This window comes from Bidens hawaiensis, unplaced genomic scaffold, assembly GCF_021521415.1.
Source record: "Bidens hawaiensis isolate Kalapana, Puna unplaced genomic scaffold, B.hawaiensis_p1.1 tig00003430_1, whole genome shotgun sequence".
NCBI lineage: Eukaryota > Viridiplantae > Streptophyta > Magnoliopsida > Asterales > Asteraceae > Bidens > Bidens hawaiensis.
In genome coordinates, this window is record NW_027491191.1 from 1,403,348 (window position 1) to 1,425,958 (window position 22,611).

A 22,611-nucleotide genomic window follows, 5' to 3' on the forward strand; every position below is an offset into this window, starting at 1 on the left:
TCCAACATTTGATCAATAAACGGCAACGGGAAATGGTCTTTTCGAGTAGCATCATTCAACCTCCGGTAGTCAATACACACCCTCCAACCGGTAACTGTACGCGAAGGGATAAGTTCATTCTTTTCGTTCATGACAACCGTCATCCCCCCTTTCTTTGGAACAACTTGAGTTGGACTTACCCATGGAGAGTCTGAAATTGGATAAATCACTCCGGCATCCAACAACTTAAGCACTGCTTTCTTGACAACCTCTTGCATATTTGGATTTAGATGCCTTTGGGGTTGAACCACCGGTTTATACTCATCTTTCATCAAAATCCGGTTGGTACAATAAGCGGGGCTAATACCTTGAATATCTAAAAGTCTCCATGTAATCGCCCGTTTATTCATCTTCAACACCTCTATCAACTTTGACTTTTCTCCATCCGTCAACTTAAAAGAAACAATAACGGGCAAATTCGAGCCCTCTTCAAGATACGCATACTCTAAATGTGACGGAAGAACCTTTAATTCCAACGGAGCGGGTACTTTCCACCTATTTTTCACAAATAATCTCACCCACCTCCATAATCTCCGCCAAACAAGAAACGTCATCTACCACTTCTTCCTCACTATCCTCATTAATTTTCGTCAACTCTTTCTCCTCATCCATCCCAACTAAATCGGCTCCACAAATATAATCAAGACATGTATCAAAACCCGGAATGAAAGAATTAAGAAAATATATCTAATGGCATGGACCACTAAAATCATCATTATCACCCGGTTGCTTCATCGACTTTGCAATGTCATAGGTAACATTCTCATCACCAACCCGAAGTGTGATCCTCCCCTCATACACATCAGTAAGAGCCTTAGCCATTCTCAAAATCGGCCGACCAAGAATAATGGGAACCTTCTTGTCGGCCTCCATGTCAAGTACCACAAAATCAACCGGGAATACAAATTTGTCAACTTTTACTAGTAAATTCTCAATAATACCTCGCGGATAATTAACCGAATGATCCGCCAATGACAACGACATACGAGTCGGTGTAAGCTCACCCAACTCCAACTTCTCATACAACGAATATGGCATAAGATTAATACTCGCACCCAATCCGCCAATGCTTGACTCATCATATCGCTTCCGAACGTACACGGGATTGTAAACACACCCGGATCCGCTAACTTTTCCGGGACCCGATTCAACACCACCGCTGAACAATCTCTGCTAACTGGAATAGACGAAATCTCTCCCAACCAATCTTTTCTCTTGAGTAAGTCTTTCAAGAATTTCGCATACTTTGGCTTGTGTTGGAGGGCTTCAACAAACGGAAGATTAATCTTCAACTTTCGGAACATATCCATAAAATGCCCGTATTCCCTCGTATACTTTTGATGCTTGAGACGAGCGGGATACGGAACATGGGCAATATCAATATCGGGTGGTGGCCGGAACTCAACCGACTTTTTCTAAACTTGCGGTTCTATAATTGGTGTTTTATCTTGTGACTTACCCGGAGCCTCCATCTTAATCTCTTCATATACCACTTCCTCTTCTTCAACTCCAACCCTTTCATTAACAACCTCGTAACCCAAAACCTTTCCACTACGAGTAGTAATTGCTTTCAATTGAGCGGCCGGATTTGGCTGAGTTGAACCCGAAAACTGTCCTTGAGGCCTTTCATCGAGACGACAAGCAATATCACCAACGGACCTTTGATGGTCAAGCAAAGAAGATTGTTGATTCTTGAAGAGCAAATCGTGTCCGGCAAACTTTTTCTATGTAACTTGATCCCTCTCCAAGATTTGCTTCATCATCTCCTCTAGACGTCACATTCCTCCATTAGAATCCTGCACATTATTTTGAACATTAGCACCATTTTTATTATTATTATTATTATTATTATTATTATTATTATTATTATTATTATTATTATTATTATTATTATTATTATTATTATTATTATTGTACTGACCTTGTACTTGATTATAAGAATTTTGGAAGCCGGATGGTGCGCCCACGGGACGCCAGTTGGGGTTGTTCTGGTTTGGGTTCTTGTAGGTGTTCCAGTTCTTATTGTTTTTATTGTTGTAATTGTTGGGAAACCTATTCTGACTACCAACAAAATCAACTTGTTGATTCATCACCGGGCACTCTAACGTACCATGTCCACCTCTACAAAACTCACGCTTGTCAACCTTCATCTTAAGCTCATTCACCTCTCTAGTTAATGATTCCAAAGAAGCAGCCACGAAAGTATCCAGATTAACCTGGTGTACACCTCGAGAAGATGAGGGTGTACTGCTAACAGGAGTGGAATTCCCACGAGGTGGCGTTTTGGCAAAATCAGACTGAGAAAAACTTTCAAACATCTCGTTGCATTCGGTGACATTCTTCCTTGCCATTAAATTTCCTCCTGCAACCGTGTCAAAACGAACTTGGGTTTCGTAGTTCAGCCCATTGTAAAATTTCTCCACGAGAGCCCATGGTGTGAGACCATTCTGTGAGCAACTAGCTAGCATGTTCTGAAAACGCTCCCAAGCATGACAATACTGCTCATCCGGCTCCATATGAAACGAGTGAATCTGATCACGAAGAATAGCCGCTTTAGCAGGTGGGAAGTATCTTTTGACAAAAGCTAAGCGCAGTGCTTCCCAAGTAGTGAACGTGCCAGGTGGCTGAGTGTCGAGCCAAAGAGCCGCTTTCCCTGCAAGTGAAAAAGGAAAAAGATGTAAGAAAATTGCATCGTCCGTTGCACCTTGTAAATTAAAAGTTTTCAAAACGCGGTAAAGCCGGTTAATGTGTGTCGGTGCATCCTCGTCATCACGCCCATGAAACTGATTAGTTTGAACGATATTGTTCATGACGTATGACGGAATCTTCTACGAGTTGGGATTGTCGATCTCGGGGGTGACGATGCATGATCGGTTTCCAGTTTAGCCATCAAAGGCTTAAGCAGCAAATGTTCTATTGTCGGCCATTTGGTCGTCTGGTTGACTTCTCGGACTTTCTGGTGGGGAATTGTTTGGTGACGATTTTTGTATAGAAGTAGCTTCTGACGGTTGTTTCTCTGCTGACAAGCTAGACTCGGTCTTGAACGGAGAAAAATCCAGATTATCTAGTGGTGGTCCTTGCGAAGAAAGATGTGGCATATACCTGAAAAGCGCAACAAACCGAGTAAGTAGAGTAAAAAAACTAGAACAAAAATAAACAAAAATTCAATTAGACTCCTACGAATCAAACGAAAATAAAACAAATAGCACGTATGTAGCAAATAATTCCAAGTAAAGCTAATAACGCAATCGCTAAGAAGTCCTCGGCAACGACGCCAAAAACTTGATGTGCCAAAAGTAGTTAAATAATTTATTAACTAAAATATGCTAATCTAGACACTAAGTAATAATTCTATACTCTTAAACTTAACTTAAACTACTAAACGGCAAGTGAACCGGTCGACTCTAGTACAGCTAAGTAAGTCCGGATATAGAACCCACGAGAATCTATAAATTCCAAAACTAGAAAACAAGACTCAACTACAAGACACGACTATTTAATAACAATATTTGAGGGGGGATTTTTATACTAATTAGTTAAAACTTACTAATGATTAACTAATGATTACTTAATTAAACTAATAATAAACTAATAAACCCTAAACCTAATTAATATAATAATAATAATAAAACATAATCATTACTCTTAAACTAATTAATTTAATATAAAACCTTTAACCTAATTAAATTAACTAATAAACAACTAAGAACACTTAGATTTATTCATATGATAGAGATAACTACCTAGGCTAGAATCCCCAAAGTTACGGTTATTAATTAAATGGAAAACTTACGTTATGAAACCGGGATCGTAAAATAGACCCTTGGTAGAAAACCCGAACATAACCCTTAAACCTCAAGAAGACGCCTATGGATTTCTAACAAGTTTTAAGACTCACCAGTTTTATGAATTAAACTTCCTTATGCTTATTTAATAATTTATGTATAAGTATCTTTATGACGAAATCCTACCTTACAACACGGAAATCAAAGATAGCTAAGTAGACTTAATTGACTTAATAGACTAAGTTGACAATCAAACCTAGACGGACTCCTTTCGAAGAACTAAATCTAGCAATCCTGACAAACAAAGATCTATCAATAGCCTATCACCTTACAGCTTTCTAGGCTAGCAGCTCACTTTTATCTGTTTAATTTATTTTATTGGTTCTATGATTTTTATCGATATCAATCACAAACTAGTTAAGAACACACAGTAAATGACCTAACAAAACCCTATCCTATGAAACAATCAACAAGGGCAATGTGAAACAATAAATCCAAGTAAATAAAACCAAGCAATCAAACGCATCAATTAACTCAAACTTAATAATTTACTTAGAACATAAAATCCATAACGCAAAGATATCGAAACAAAATAACCGAACTAAGGTTCATCACGACCTAGGTAGTTTATGGAGTTTAGCCTAGCATCATAAAGTCTAAATCAAACAAAATAAATAAAACTTAAAACATGATGAAAATATAAAGAACAGGAAATCAAAGATGATAAAACCCGTAATCTTCAATCGCGAACATGTAACTCTTCACCGGCTGTTCTCGTGCCTTCAAAATCACCACAAGACTCGAAAATATGCTCTCAAGAACTCCAAAATCGTCTGGTGGCATCAGGTTATTGTCAGGTTTAAGTTAAAGATGTTTAAATACCCAAAACAAGGCCCAACATGTAACAAAAACGAATTTAAAAATCCCATCAGCTTCTTCTAGGCGCCGCACGACGGGAATAGGCTCTGGGGTCGCGTGGCGCAGCATGTCTCAATAAGGGGGCCGGCCAGACTGGCCCGGTATGACTGGTTCTCTGTTCTGGTTACTTCCAGAAGCGTTCCGGATCTCCGTTTTGGATCTTTTTAACTCGTTTTTCACCCATTTTGATCACGATCAACTTCTAATGCCTACGAAACATAAAAGTGTTATTAGTATACAAATCTCGACAAAAAACGAACAAAAACTATTAAAATATTAAATAAAATATACACAGGAAACATAAATATTTAGTATTATATATGTTGCACCGAGGTTGTAGTTTATTACATGATATATAGATGGTTTCTAGGGTCCCCTATCGGCCATGGAAAGGCCTTACGTGGCGTATAAGGGTAACTAGAAAATACAAAAAGCCTGTAAAAGCCTGCAGTAGGAGCGTGTTAAACGCCACGGAAAGCACTTAACGTGGCGTTTAATGGTAACGTGAAGATATATAAGGTCCATTAAAGCTTGCAGAAGAAGCGTGTTAACCTCCACGTGAAGACCTTTACGAGGCTTATATCTACCAAACGCCACATAAAGGAGTTTAAGTGGCGTATAGATGTATGGATGGTTAATATTTTCCTTAACAGAGTTGGGGGGTATGATAAATCTTTGGTTAAGCATATCCGTCACATATAGATATTTAAGTGTCGTATAATGTTAACGCATCACACTAAAATATGCCAACTCTGCTGCATGTATACTGTCATCGACAACTGTCACTCTAATCACTTAACGTGGCGTATAACGTTCTCCAAATTTTGCACCGTATATTTAAAATAAAACAATTATTATTTAAATTTTACAAACAATTACATTAGATAAAACTAGTACATCCGTATTTAAAAATTATTGTAGTTAAAAATAGCATATACACAACTGCTTTCCGCCAATTTTTTCCGTTGATAGTAAAGTGGCACGTCAAGTATTGGTGGTGGAATCGCACTCTCTTCATGCTTCTTTTCTTGTTGTTCTTCTACAAAGTTAATGCCACCACTCTATAATCGTTATGATAGCGGTTTATCCCCACTATTCATAATAATTGAACTCCAAAATTACATCTACACAGCCAACGTAATCTCTTTAGCCGAAAAAAAATTTCCTCATAACCATAATGTGATAAATCAAGATGTCGATACTATTTGCACACTTGGCATTTTCCCTCATCACCCTTCGTTAATACTCACGGGATGAAAGATAGAGTTGTGGTGATGAATATATGGATGGATACGGGGTTCTTGTGGTTGCGGAGGTCATTTATAATGGATTTTTGGTTTACTATAAACCGTCAAGTATAGGTTTCTAAGTGGCGTATAACGGTAATGCAATCAAACTAAAATCTGCCAAGTGTGCATATATACCGCGTCTATAACCGTCACGTTAAGCACTAAACGTGGTGTATGATGACACCCAGATTTTGTCTACAAAAACCCACTCCGGTTCACCATTTTTTCTAACACAATACTTTATCATAAAGCACACCCCTCCTCCATGTTTATCATGAACGCCTCCACCATGTTTCCTCTTGACAACGTTTCTCTCACGATCTCCAAATTTCTCAAAACACCTACCTGTTTTACTCATGGAGTGGGTTATTATTAAAACCAAATTTTGGTTTTGTAGACGCTATTTTGGAGTGACATGCAGGGGGTGGGGGTTGTAGTGGCCCGATGGAACAGCAAAATTATCTATCGTCGTAAAACTCAACTGTGCTGATTACAGGCACTGTAAACTCCATTGAATGATGGAGGGAAGAGTTGAGGCTATTAACCAAATCAAAAAAAATTGAAATCAAGAATGATGGACCAACATGGGGTTCATAAATTTACATCGTGATTTTGGATGAAAAATTGGGAACCCGAAATGCTACCAACGGAGGAGGCACTGGTGCGAATTACACCACTTTCTTCTGACCAAGCCGATAAGCCAGGCTAATAGCTTGTCTTTCGACAGACGGGTTCCAAACGACATCCAAAAGAACCACCCGAGAAGCGGCATAAAGATGAATTCCTTCAGAACAACATTTTGTAGATGCCAACAAAACTTTTAAATGTAATATTTGCTATGTAAATGCTATATTTTGAATGTAATATTTTTATTGTGTTCTAAATAATTTTAAATTTTAAACCCATCACCGTTATGCATTCAAAACCGTTCATCATGTGTTCTTGTGTAATGTATTATAATGATAATGTAATATTTAGTATATAAAATATAATAATAGTGTTATAATAAACAATTACATGAGATAACAGCCACTGCTCTAAAAAAATGATAATAGTAGTCCTAACATTTTGAAAACAAATTAAACAGGACATAGACGTTGCGGTAACAACTTCAAAATAGCATCAACACAGGACAGAGATAACAGCCACTACTCCAATTTTGAAATCGGCCAGCCACATTTGCCACATTTTTTACTTTAATAATCATGTGGTACACACCAATCGTTGCTCCTCGCTGACCGAGGATGTTATCAACATGCCTTCTAGTTCACTCTTGGGAACTATAAGTGCCCAACAAGCATGTTAATCATCCCCGTCTTTTAATAAAGACTCCAAAATAGCATTTACACCGCCACAAATATCCGCTGGACCAACCGCGTTAGATTGACCGACGAGACCGCATTCTATATTAATAATAATGAACTCAAAAATAGCATTGCCACAATTATCTTCTTTATTTGTGACCGAATTTTTCGTGGCTATGTAGATGCTATTTTCAGGCTCCATCGTTATTATTTTGCAGGGTGTTACATTGAGGAGAAGTACTTAAATCGTGTTGTATGGGTGGAGTGGTGTGGGGGATTAACGAGTTTGTTTTGGTTGCACCAAGCTTGTAGTTTATTACATGTTATATGGATGGTTTCTGGGGTCCCTTATCGGCCACGTAAATGACTTAAAGTGGCGTATAAGGGTAACTCGAAAATACAAAAAAGTCTATAAAAGCCTGCAGTAGGAGCGTGTTAAACGCCACGGTAAGAATGCAATGACGCTTATAACAATCTAAACGCCACTGGAAGACCTTGACGTGGCGTATAATGGTAACGTGGTAATCTACAAAGTCAGAAAAGCCTGTATAGCGCCTATTAACTCTGTAAAGCATGAAAAAATAATGTCGGCCATGACCGTCACGTAGAGACCCCAACGTGGCGTATAACGATAATTCAAAAACATTATTCACTCTGCAGAGGCTGCAAAAATAATGTCACCAAGAACCGCCGCGTTAAACACTCTATGTAGCGTATAATGAGTTAAAAAAATCGTGTATAAAACCCCGAACCCCCTAAATTCACCATCTCAACCGAACCAAACATTTCTAACATGTTTTATATTCAGAATATCGCACTCTCAAGAAAAGAAACTACCGAAATAAAGATGAATATATCACCAATCCGTTTATCATCGTCGATCATTCTCATTTGTGGTGGGTGTGTAGATACTATTTTCAAGTTCATTGTTAACAATGAAGATGTATAAAATGAAGATAACCCTCTACCTTCGTACTTCAGATTTGATGACAGTGAAGACGAGGGCGGTTGTGGTGAGCACTCTTTCAAAATATGTACGACAACATCCTATTTCAAGTGGGATATATGTTGGGTGATTATTATTATTATAAAACACCCATCGTTGAGATGTTCAATAAGTTGGGTGCGGAATCGTGACCGTACCGAAATGTTATCAGCGGCGGATTACAATGTTATGGCCTAATTGTATTTGATAATAAAATCAATGTACCAAATAGTTGTTGTGTATATGCTATTTTGCAATGTAATATTTATATAAGTAAATTCAAAAGTTAAGCCAGTACTAAAATATCGTCTCATTTTCGATATCGTTCAATGTTAATAATATATATATATACACATTGTATACTAATATTAAATTATATCATAATAATAGAAATAAAAATAATAGAAATAAAGTAATATAAAATGGAGATGAATATGACCTCGGTTAAAGTTGCGTCCTTTACGTAATATATAATGATAATGTAATCTTTAAAATGTGAAATATAATAATAGTGTTATAATATACGATTACATGAGAATGAACTAGTACTTACACACTAAACACAAAAAAAAAATAGTCCTAACATGTTTAAAACAAATTAAACAGTGATATAGACATTGCGGTAACAATTCCAAAATAGCATCTACACAGGACGAAGACAAACGACAATTGCTTCAATTTTGAAATCCGTCAGCAACCTTGTTCAACCATTAATAGTAATGGCACACACCAGTTATCACTCCTCGTTGACCGAAATTCGAAATCCCTCTGCAACCTTTTGGGTATCTTCGGGACTGTTGGGATATATGAAGGGGAGGGGGGGCAAGCACGTTCATCCCTCTCTTTTGATATTGATTTTAATAAAGACACCAAAATAGCACCTACACAGCCATCAATATCCACTTGACCAACCGCGTTAGATTGATAGACAAGATCGTATTCTATATTTGTAATAATGGACTCCAAAATAGCATTCACACAGCCACAATTATCTTCTTTATTTATGACTGAATTTTTCGTGGTTGTGTAGGTGCTATTGTCGGGCTCCATCGTTATTATTTCGCAGGATATTATGTTGAGGAGAAGGACTTAAATCCTTGACTGACGAGACCGTATTCTAAATTAATAATAATGGACTCCAAAATAGCATTCATACAGCCACAATTATCTCCTTTATTTCTGACCAAATTTTTCGAGGCTGTGTAGATGCTATTTTCGGGCTCCGTTGTTATTATTTTGCAGGGTATTATGTTAAGGAGAAGGTCTTAAATCGTGTTGTATGGGTGGAGTGGTGTGAGGAATTAACGAGTTTATTGTTGTAAGGAGCCTATAGATTATCGCTTGTTATATAGATGGTTTCCGGGGTCCTCTATTGGCCACGTAAAGGCCTTAAAGTGACGTATAAAGGTGACTCGAAAATACAAAAAGGTTGTAAAAGCCTGCAGCGGGAGCGTGTTAACCGCCACTGTAAGCACTTTCCGTGGCGTATAAGGGTAATGCGAAGGTCTAGAAAATATGATTAAGCATGCGAAGATCTTGACATGCGAAGATCTAGAAAGTCTGATAAAGCATGCAAAAGGAGCGTTTTAACCGCCACGGAAAGAGCTTTATGTGGCGTATATTGGTATACAACCTGAATTAAAGGACGTCTAAAACCGCCACCTTGAGACTTCTAAGTGGCCGATAGTCTGGAGATTTTTTTTTCTCATAAGAACTCTACGTTTATTATGATACCATGGTTATTGACTACGCTCGTTATGATACCAAAACTAAACCCAAAAAATAGTTACGTCACGATACCTAACCTATTAAAATAATTAACCTAATTAAAAATGTTGGATGTCTATGTGGAAAGTCAACACAAAATTATTAGAATATTGGTTAGGTTTTGCACGATACCGCAAAGAAAAAAACAAACAAATCAACTTGTAATATGCATTAACTAAATATATAGATAATCGATGATGATGATATGATGATGATGATCATATGATGAAGTGATATGATGATGATAATGATGTTGATATGATGATGATATGATGATGATGATGATATGATGATGATGATGATGATATGATGATGATGATGATGATGATGATAATGATGATATGATGATGATGAGATGATGGTATGATGATGATACGATGATGATGATGATGATGATGATGATGATATGATGATGATGATATGATGATATGATGATGATGATGATGGTGTTGATGATGATCATGTTGTAAATGGTTAAACGATACAAGAAAAGTTTAATTGCCGTTATTAAACTCCACGTTAAGTATTATACGTGACGTTTAACGATGCGTCGGTTACACTAACCGCCAGGTAAAGCTCTTAACGTGGAGTTGACATCCTACAAATTTTGTCTATAAAAACAACTACCATCAACCATTTACACAAACATATTAGTCTATCATATCCCCCTCAAACATGTTTCCTATCAACAATATTTCCTTCTCGACCTACAAATTATTCAAAAAACCACGATCCTGTTTAAATCATTTTTTCCATTATTATTAAAACCATATGTTGGTTGTGTAGACGCTATTTTGTGGTGACAAGCAGTCGTAGGGGTGGTCGTGGCTAGGTGGAACTCTTAATTAGTCCATCATAAATCCCATCAGTACAGGCACAGTAAACTCCTTTCAACCCTAGATTGGGGAACACCATGCACGGACTAGCTCAAAATACCTACTACTTAACGAAGATGTACCGAGGCTCTCAATGAATTCGGTGCCACCTCAATAATACAAGCACGGAGTGATCTCACATGGAATGCTACCATCGGAGGAGCCATTTTGTGCGGATTACTAGTTGAGTAACTAACTGGGTTTGATGAAATAAAAATGTAACCACTACTATTTTACATTTATTATATTAATATGTATTACCGCGCACGTTAAAAATTGTAACAACTCGTAATTGAGGGACGAACCACATATTAAACTTCATAGACCGTATTGAAAATTTACTTAAACATTACATTTTCAAATCTATAACCATATCCATAACCCGTCTTTTTGACCTAAACCCTTAACCCGTTTGTTTTTCTTTCACCTATGTCAAAAATGTCTTATAGTGACGAACCTATTAAAAATTTAAGATTAAAAAGGATTGGGTTCACATATGTAAATTACATTATAACCCATATTATACAACTGGATATCCATTTACCAAACCCGAATCAAGATTTCGTTTTTTAATACCCGATTCAATAATTGATTTCTTGGACCATAATGTTCATTTAATTGTTCTAATTGATCTTTTGTATCTCATAGTTAGAGTAAATTTAGCCTAGTAGACAATATAAACTTGTTAATAATATCAAATATGATGTGATTTAACCCTAAATACGTGACCGACACTTGTTGATCTTGTAGAACATGAAAACGTTGTTAATATTTCAATTAATTACCAAGATACCATCTCCTAAACCTAACCGTCTTAACCCCTGTATTTAATTGTGTTTTAATTAACGTTTACTTGATCACCCGTGATGCCTCTTACCCGTCGGCTGTAGCATCCAATTAACCAAAATCCAGTCATTAACTGAGATAATTACTTAGTGTATATTGATCGCGATCAGCTATTAATTAAAAGACATAAGGCTTGATTGATTAACAATAACAGATTGAGTCAATTTAATTTGTAGGGTTTGAAATCAATCTGTGTGGAAATGTGTTTCTGTTTATAAAAGATGGGTTCTGGTGTCAGTTGCACGTCGCTTGTTAGACCGGCTAGTTAAGTCACTGGTTTGTGGGGGGCAGGTCGTGGGTTCGACCCCTGCCACCCTGATTTATTTTAGATATTTTGTTTCTAAAAACGATTTATTAATAATACTAATTATTTAAAAATTATTTTGATATGTGTTTCCGTTTATATTTTGTTCCACCCTCCATCACTTGTGATGGGAGCCCATTACGGACCACCCCATCCACCAATATGGAGTTGACAAGTGTCGAATAATGTAATTCATTAATGATTATATTTATTTTAATAAAATTTATACCAGTGTGTTAAAAAAAATACTAAACAATTCTGTGTTTTTAATTTTTTTAAAAAACTTATTAATTAAAAGTTATTAAAGAAAAACATTTTTAGACTTGTTAATATTTTTTAGACTTGTTAAAATTAATTAGTATGAAAAGAAAAGAAAATTAAATTAAAATGGGAACCAATAGAGACATGTGGCCAGCGAGCAAGTCGGTGGGCAAACTAGACTGAATTCCCCAGTGGTTGGGCCAATTTTGAGGCATTTTTCATTTTCTTCTTTTTTTAAATAGTGTTTCAAACTAACACTAGTTCACCAATGTGAGTAGTTAAAGAACCTTCACGTGACGTAAAATATAACAATATCGCATATAAAAAAAGTCTCATAAAAAGTAAACATATATGCGGCGGTAAGGCCTTACCGTGGCGTATTGGACACCCCTTATTTCTGTCGTTTCGTTCTCTACGTTATTCATTTCCAAAAACACAAACCACCACACCTACAATCGAGATCGGTACCATAGAATGATCCCGGGCATCAACGGCCACCGCAGTAAACAACGAACAGACCCCGGCACAGTCTCATCAGGTACGTAATCGTTAGTTAGTTTGTTAATCAACTTATTTTAGGTTTAGTTAAATCGGATTAGGGTTTGGGAAATCGTAAACGTCAATCGGTTATATAGGTTTAGTTAATCTGGGTTATTTTAATGTTTAGTTACAGTGGTAGGAGATTCGAAAGAACGCAGGTACTTGGCCGGCCATGTTTCGGCGATGTGTAGGAGACGACTAAATTTGCCACGTTGACATCTATACGTTGCGGATTGATTAATTTTTTTCTTAGTCAGTTAAATAAAATGATATTTAATAAATGAACCTAGATGGACATCCTAGAGGAAGTGATTGAACACCAGCTAGAGCAGGAAGAGGAGCAGCGGCCACGACGGAGACGGCAGACACAACGGCCACCAAAACCTATTGAAGGGGATGAAGTGTTGGTGGGTTAGTAACACACACAGTTTGTTGTCGGGACACTCGAGCACGACCGGTACCTGCAGCTCCGGATGATGACGCCTAGGACGAATATCATCTTTAGCCCACTTTTCTGGACAAAGTTGGCGAGACCAATAGGATGTTAGAGTATATCAGAGAGGACACGCCATGGATGAGATTGTTTACAATGAGCAACCCCGCACACCGGGAGCTTACTCTAGACGTTTAATCTACATTCCATTTCAGGTGTTTTACTTTATACCTATTTTGTCAAACTTTGTTTACCGACTACAGATTACTTAATAGATTCATAAGAAATTATTTATTTTATTTCAGGCCACGGGAGGCGGGGAGGCCAGAGGTGCGGATGAGAGTTCCGGGCCCAAAGGGTCTTGCATGGGAGGTTGCCTTTAAGATTTTTGGGGTCGACCAGTACTTTTCATTGGAGGAGTTTTGTAAGGCCCCGTTCCCGGTGCTTCACTTTAACGTTGGATTTACTCATAAACACGGTTCTTACAAATCAGAGTTAATTAAAATTTTCGTGGAAATGTTAACTTCAACTATTCGTTACAAACAGTCAATCTTTTATTTGAAACCATAACATAAAACATCATATTTAAAACATCATTTCTTCCATCTTCAGATGCCAGCCATTCAATCCATGCCATGTGCCCTCCTCATGCTAGCTCATTAAACATATTCATCTGCGTGCACACTAAAAGTCAGCTACGCTGAGTGAGTTCTAGTTAATCAGGCGACATACAATACATACACATATCGATCATACATAAGTATCTTAACCTCGTATAAATATCGATAAGAGGAACGTCATGTAATATCTATTAAAAGAACTATTACTATTACTCACACTATATATATTCTCCATAGAAGCAATACTCTATATGTATATTCCCCATAGAAGGAACACTCTATATACTTCCATAAAAGAACATCCTATATTCCTATGTACTCTCCATAGAAGGGAACATTATGCTTTCCATTAAAGGAACACTATGCTTTCTATAGAAGGAACATCCTATATACTTTCCATAGAAGGATCACTATACTATCCATGGAAGGGAAATTATACATTATCCATAGGGGGAACTCAATATATTATCCATAGGAGGAACGCTGTATATAAGTTATTATTTAATGTCTATGTAAGGAGCTAATCACTTCCCTCGGAAATACGTGCAATATCCAGAGATCGTTCACGTACCGACAAGCCTTCATATTTACATTACATGCAATATCCATATCTATTTTATTAACCTGACAGTACGCGCAATATCCAAAGATCGTTCACGTACCGACAAGCCTTCATCTTTGCATTACATACAATATTCATATCTATGTTCATAACCTGACAGTACGTGCAATATCTGAAGATCGTTCACGTACCGACAAGCCTCCATCTTTGCATTACATACAATATTCATATCTATCACATATATCATGCATGGCATACACTTACCATTTAAGGTAAGTGTATTAACAGTCACATCGAGTTTGCACACAGCCCCGAAAACATAACAAGGAATGGGGCTAGAAACTCGCCTGAACGCGATTACGTTCACCGTTTATGGTTATTCATTTCTTGAGCTGTGCACGACTAACTATATAACAATTACACGTATCAATTAACTATCAATACCCACATCGTGTTTCTAGTCTAATTATAACCCTCAACGAACAGTGGTCCGGGGGCAGCGCCCCTGGCAGCGGGGTCTAGGGGCGGCAGCTCCTAGCAGAGTCCAAGGAGCAGAGCCCCTGGCTGGGGTCGAGCTGCTAGGTCAGCTTGGAAAAATTTTATTTTCATTAACTGTCTTAACACATTTTCCATTAGAATTTTAATTTATTATATTATTTGCTAACTCACAAACTTCGAGGGCTCCTTTGCAATTAATCAATTTTTATTTAATTCCAAGGACCTTTCTGTCATTCCTTCATAGTCCAATTCGTTATCCAGTTCTTTAACGAATGGGGATTCTGTAACGAACTGACCCTTGTAACGAATTGGACCTTTATAACGAATTGGTCATATAACAAAAATCAGTCCATATAACGAATTGGTCTTATTAACGAACTAGTTTTTATAACGAACTGATCTGTATAACGAATTGACTTTCTACAACGAACCAGAGGGGTTCATTCATCAGTTCTCCGTTAACGAATTCCTTAACGAAGGGCTTAACGAACTGCTCTGCTTTGTTATATCCCCTTTGATGAATGACATAACGAATTACCTTCTAATTCGTTAAGTCTCCGCTAACGAACTAGAGTTAGGTCAGAGAATTTCAAAATATTCCCTGACATTATCTTAACCTCGTACATCTTTTCGGGCGCCGTCATCACCAGAAAAACGTATTTTCGTACCGTTTTCATCGTTTTCGTCCCGTTCGATCCAGATCTGAGCTAGGGTGACCCTAAGCTCATCTTTTGCTCGGTTTATAAACGATTCCATCCGGATCTCGTGACTTTAACGGTTTAGGGTGTCGGCTCGTCGTTTCGTGACTAGATCCAGCGGGTTTGGATCCATACAATATCACACTATCATTACCTCGGGTCCGAAATCGATTCTTCTTCTTGGTTTCGGCTAGAGGGAGAAAGTAGGATTAGAGATATCAAACTGTGTGTTTTGGGTAGTGTATGGAATGGATGGGAATGAAGGATTAATGCATAATTAAAGTATTTATATTATGGGTCATGGGCTTAAGCCCATGTCTTTCCCTTAATAACCCAAGTCCATCATTCATATTACTTAACCCAACACAAGCCCATCCCCTAACGTCAAATATTATTATATTAACCAAACGAAAAATTGGGATGATACAAGTTCGTTGTGGCGATCGGCTTTTACACCGAGCAGGAGGTCCGGCAGCCGATCTACACTGCGAGCATCCACGAAGGCCCGGAAGATTTTTTGCGCACTTGGTGGCGCGCGATTGGGAGTGAGGCTTTGCCACCCGGTACCCAAGAAAAAGCCTCCTGCATCATTGACCCGTTGTACAAGTAGGTTAAGCTCCGTTACTTTACATTACATTACATTATATTATGACACGTTACAATTATATTACATTATTTTATATTACATTACGTTACATTGTATTATATTAGTTACATTATATTATATTACGTTATATTATTTCTTTGTGAAGGTACCTACACAGGCTGATAGCCTCATCAATACAAGGTCGGATTTACGGTGCTGACCATTGCAGCCTTCGAGACTTGTTTTATTTGCGGTGCCTTCTGACGGGGATCCAATGTAACCTCGCCCGCGCCATTGCCGACTACATCTCCACATACCCGCGCAGGCAGGGGCGAGGATCGTTGCTCGGTGGCCTATACGTGACGCACATCGCGATGCATTTGGGACTGCAAGCACAGCTAGCTACTCTTACGATCCCGACAGTTCCCCCTGCGAGCTCAACCGTTCTAGTGCCCAGGGCATGCATATTGTTCGCCGGTTTAGGGAGCCCGATGGGAGGGATGTATACCGTCTCGTTACGGACTTGAACTCTCAACCTTACACACCGGTGCCACTAGTCGAGCCTTCGCCATTGGATTCACCGGAGGTGCACGTCGAGGAGAACCACGTAGAGCCAGCGGGGGAGCGGGACGGAGGGGAGGATGAGGCGGCGGATGGAGCGGAGCAGGTTCAAGTAACTTTTATAACTAGTTTACATTTATTTGTTTCGTCTACATATTAACGTTTAATTATCATTTTAATGTCATCCACGGGTGCCGCAGCACGTCCCGCGCACCTATCGCGCTGTGGGTTTAGACCACGCCACCGATGTCCGCTTACAAAGAGTAGTGGACGCGGTGCTACGGATGCAACGTCAGATCGATTGGATGATGGAGAGGGAGGCCAGCCGACAACGTGGTGAGGATTACACATGACCTCCCCCACGTTTTGGCCACGAGGCTAGCACATCAAGGGCTGGCGCCGGCGCCGCCACCGACGGGGACGAAGACGGCGACACAGTAGTGTAGATATATATTTACATTACTTTGTTATTTTTTATGAAACATTACTATTTTGTATGTTAAGAACTTTGGTATTTTATATGACATGGTATTATGCTTTTTAATATTGTAAGGTTAATCCAACTAACAAATAAAGATAAACATGGTCATAGAATTAGTTTTAACAATATAATAAACTAAAAATAAAAATTTTCACAGATTATGAAAATTGAGTTCCAAGAAGATGTATATTCCAAACCAAAAGAAAAGCCGACAGCTTGGATTCGGTTTTGCATGTAACTAAAACACAAAAAGTCAAACCAAAATGAAGATGTAGATTTCATTTTTTATTTTTTTTAAACGAATAGCAAACACCTCATATTATACACCAAAACACCTTAGAACCTCTACCAAAGTGAGAATTACATTATTTCTAAAAAATTAAATAATTAAAAGACATATTTTTTGCAAAAAAATTAAATATCTTATAATAATTAACAACAACATAAAAATCAAAAATCTTATAAGTTAAATTTTTAATTAAAAGACATAACAAATTAAAAGAAAAGGACACAATTAAAAGACAAAAATATTTAAAGAAAAACATCAAACTGCCACTTAAAGCTCTTACTGTGGCGGTTTAGCATGACTGATTTGGTCGACGACGTCTACATCGTCAATGATTTGATGTCGCAGGTTGACGTTGACCATGATTTAATTGTCGTAGGTTGTATACGCCACATTTATTTCTTTACGTGGTGTTTGGTCCGGTGTTCTAACCACACCGCCGTTGTGGTTAAAAAAGTTAGTAAAAAAATTGGTTGTTAATGGAACTTTGAATGTAAGGTTCTTTATAAAATTAACACATGGATGAGATGTTCAGTATTTTTATTATAATAATACGTGTCTTATTTACTATAATATAACAACGTAAATGGTTTTAATGTTTCAGAACTGTAAAAAAAACCCTTATTTTTTATTACATATACCTATTTGAAAATTTCATTTATTTAAAATAACCATTTATAATGTACCTAATGCTCACTACACTTAATCTAATATTACATTCGTGTTATATTATATTTTAAACATTCATAATAAGTTTTTACATTTGTTTATAATAAAATATAACTTCATCTTCGGTTTAAAACAAATAATCGGTTTTAAAAGGATTAATAAAATTTCATTCTTTAAAAGTTATTTATTATTGAATTCCATTACTTTATAAAAGCATATTACATAACACATATATGTAATTTATGTATTTGTGTAGTGTCCTTGTATAACTTCTTTAATTTTGAATACTTTGAGTAATTTGTGTATTTTGTTTAGTACGTGTATTTTCTATTTGTGTATTATATGTATCTTATGTACTATATGTAATTGGTAATTTATGTAATTTGTATATTTCGTGGTTGGGTAATTAATATAATTTGGATAAGTTGTGTAATTATTGTAGATGTAATGTGGATAACTTGTTAATTTTTGTAGCTATAATTAAGATAACTTTGTGTAATTGGTGTAGATATAATTTGTGTAACTTATGTCATTTGTTAATTGTGTAATAACTTGGGTAAGTTGTGTAATTAGGGTATTTTTGAACAAGTTAACTAACGATTTTTGAAACTTCTATTCCAAGAAACATGTAATAATTGTTTGTAAATAAAGTTTTAGTTATTCAAAAAATTGTTTATCATAAAAAAATAAAATATGATGTGATGGCCTTTTTGTAAAAAGATGGTGCACACATTTTTCCATATATACTCTTTTAGCATTTAATATTATTGGATCTCTCACCTCTCTAATTTTTATTTTATGGTTTAATTAAAGGGAAATTTTATAAAAAGAGCCAAATTAAGAGAGAGAGAGAGAGAGAGTCACAAGATTCCCAAAATAACCTAACAAAGTTGACTGAGCCGACACATAGGAAATATAACCGACGGGATTCAAGAACCATTTAAAATTTGACGCGTGGCATGACTCTGACAAAACCGACCAGATTTTTGAAAATCCTGGCGTTTTCGTCCAAATCTCGTATTTAAATCCTTTTTTAAAAAGCAGTATCTCCAAACAGTTTTTTTATGTTTCTTATCTGGTCCGTTCAAATTATGATTTATCCTAACTTCTTCATCTTCATCTTCTTTATCCTCATCTTCTTAATCTTCATCTTCATCTTATTATTATTACGGTAGTGAAAATTACGGTGGCATCCGCAGAGGGCGCATTTTTGTGAGGTGGGGTGGTGGTGGGAGGAATGCGGTGACGGCAAGTACTCGTTACAGCCGTCGGTGGCATGGCGGCCAATGGTGGCGGAGCGGGTTTTAAGGTATTCTTTGTAATAGGTTAATGGTGGTGGTGGTTTGGGATGGTCGTGGTTAAGGGTGGTGAGTTAGAGTGTGGATACTCGATTTTGATGGTGGTGGTGATGGTTTCATGGTGGGTTAAGAAAACTTGGAAAGTAAGTTTGGTTTGGAGATGAGTAAATAAAGAAGAAAAAAAAGAAGTAGATGAAGATGAAGATGGTGGTTTCATGATGAAGATGTAGATGAAGATGAAGATGAAGAAGAAGAATATGAAAAAGAAGTTAGGAATAATCATAACTTGAACAGACTAGATAAGAAACATAAAAACCGTCTGAAGAAACTGCTTTTTTACAAAAGGATTTAAATAAGAAATTTAGACGAAAACCCCAAGATTTTCAAAAATCTGGTTGGGTTTGTCAGACTCATGCCAAGTGTCAAGTTTTAATTGGTTCTACTATCCCATCGGTTTATTTCTTATGCGTCTCCTCTATACAAGTTCGTTGGGTTATTTTGGGGAATCTTGTGACTTTTTAGATATTTTTTTTCTCTCTCTTCATTTGGGTCTTTTTGGGAATTTTCCTTTAACTAAAATCATAAATCCATTACTTATTTAATTGAATGCGTGGTCAGAATTGGTTCTCATATTTCTTACAACTTACAAGTTCTCAATATATTCGTTCCCATATATATATATATATATATATGATTGAGATCGTGTGAGAACCATTTAAAAATTGAGAACTTTGAAAACTATTTTAAATCATAAAAAAACCTTCAAGAAAAAAATAATAAAAAAATTATAAAACCAAAACAAATGTGAAAATAAAAAAAAAGTAAAAAAACCAAAACGTTTATCTAGTATCCTGGTTTTGAAAAAATCTTGGTTTTGCTAAACACGTATATACAGATATGTATATATACATGTTATTTTTATACACATATGTACAATTAAGATACATGATAATAAACATATGTGTATATTATGTAATTGGACAGTAAATAATAATAATATACATATATGTATAATTCAGCAAAACTGATAATTTTTTTTATTTATGAAATCGGGTGCTAGATAAACGTTTTGGTTTTTTTACTTTTTATTTTTTTTTGTTTTTTTGTTTTATAATTTTTTTATTATTTTTTTGAAGGTGTTTTTTTGTATTAAAATGACTCTTAAAGTTCTTAATTTCAAAAAGTTTCATTAGAGCATTCTTATCCCTTCGTTATCTCTAAATCTAAAATTACATTATAAATTACTGTTTTTTTTTCTCTTTCTTGATCAATTAAATAATATTTTTTTTATATATTTATCATTATTTTTTCTCTCTCCTTTACTCATAACCACTTTTAAAAAATATTAAAAAAATTACAGGGTGCCACATGAACTTTTCAAATTTACTGAAAAATCACAAACTTTTCTTTATTCTTAACTCACAACACCCTATACCACTCTATATATTATAAAATATTTCCTCACATAATTTGATGGATTGGTTGAGAATGCTTTTAGGATCCTCACACTATATACATCATATATATATATATAGTTTTAATATTTTTTAATGAGTTTGTAGATGTTTGTTGTTGTAGAAAACATTAAGGTTTTTAAGAAAAGTTTGAAATTTGATATGACGATGCTGTGTCGGTTTGTATGGGTTTATTGTCGTAGATGATCTAAGGTTAAGTGCATAATTAGTCTATAAGGGTACATTTTGGTATCGGTACCACAAAATGGTGTCCCTGATCTCGTGTATCTCCCTCCCAATTTCTTTGCTTTCTTCTTTACTTCATAACCAGATCGGGAAGGACTTTATCCTAATGGCAAATTTCTAGATATCCACACAACTTAGTGTGGTATGTAAAGACGTATTCATGTGTCGATGTGGCTTCAACCCGGTGAATCTTCTAACAAATTGTTACATGATGTTTGCAACTTGCTCTCAGCTTGAAAGACAAATATGCTAACACAAGATTATGAACTAAAAGTTTCTTTTTTGTACTCATTTACACGTGAACTTTGTAGCAACATTAAATAAAGTCATATTCTAGAGAGGGATTATTATAAAGAGGGTGCTGGAAATTATGCCTCGAAAATCAAAAACGAGACGCGTAATTTGAGCAACTTGTTCGACTATGTTCTTTATTATTATAAAACTGAAAACTTGACCTGTTTATACTAAACTCAAAACCTAAACCAAAAACCTAAACCAACTATGACTCAAATTTTTATAAACTTATTCTAATAAAATCGATAAACATATTGACTTTGTACAACTAGATAAAATTAAACAACCAACTCAAAATGTAATACTTTAAAAGTTTATCAAGATTAACCCTTCATTTAATATATTACTATCGTTTCCATGTCATTCATAACACACAAGAAATCAAATAATTAATGAATAATTCAAGATGGAGGGGAGATTTTTCAGGTCGGGTATTCGGGTTTAAAAGTTTTAAATCTTGACTTGAAACTTAACCCAAATCTTTCATGAGATTTTTGGGTTAAGTTAATCGAGCTTCAAGTATCCTAGAAAAAAAATCTCAAAAACTACAATGCTAAAATTAAATAGCATATTGTTTTTCGCTCGTAACAAAAATAACCAAATAATAAACCAGTATAACCCGATAGAACGATTAAAAAAAGAGTAAGATTTCACAAAGTCCTTGCATAATATAATAAAAAAACCCAACGTAATTGCCTTCAATCTGGCATGGGTGCTCGATTACAATTACTATTAGTCGGTCATAAATCGAAGACATATATATAAACAATAAAAAGTTAATTCATAATATGTGAGTCGACGACTTTAGCGGCTAAGGCTTAGCAAATCATTATGTGTAAAAATATATTTGGTTTTAGACTAAAAGTTGATTTAAACCAGAGTTAAGAAGCAACCCGAATGTAATGAATATTCATTAAACCCTGGACACACTTTGCCACCATTCTCTTCTCCTCCGGTCGCCATCGCCTAATAACCACCCACTTACTCTTACTTCTGGTATGTATGTATGTAT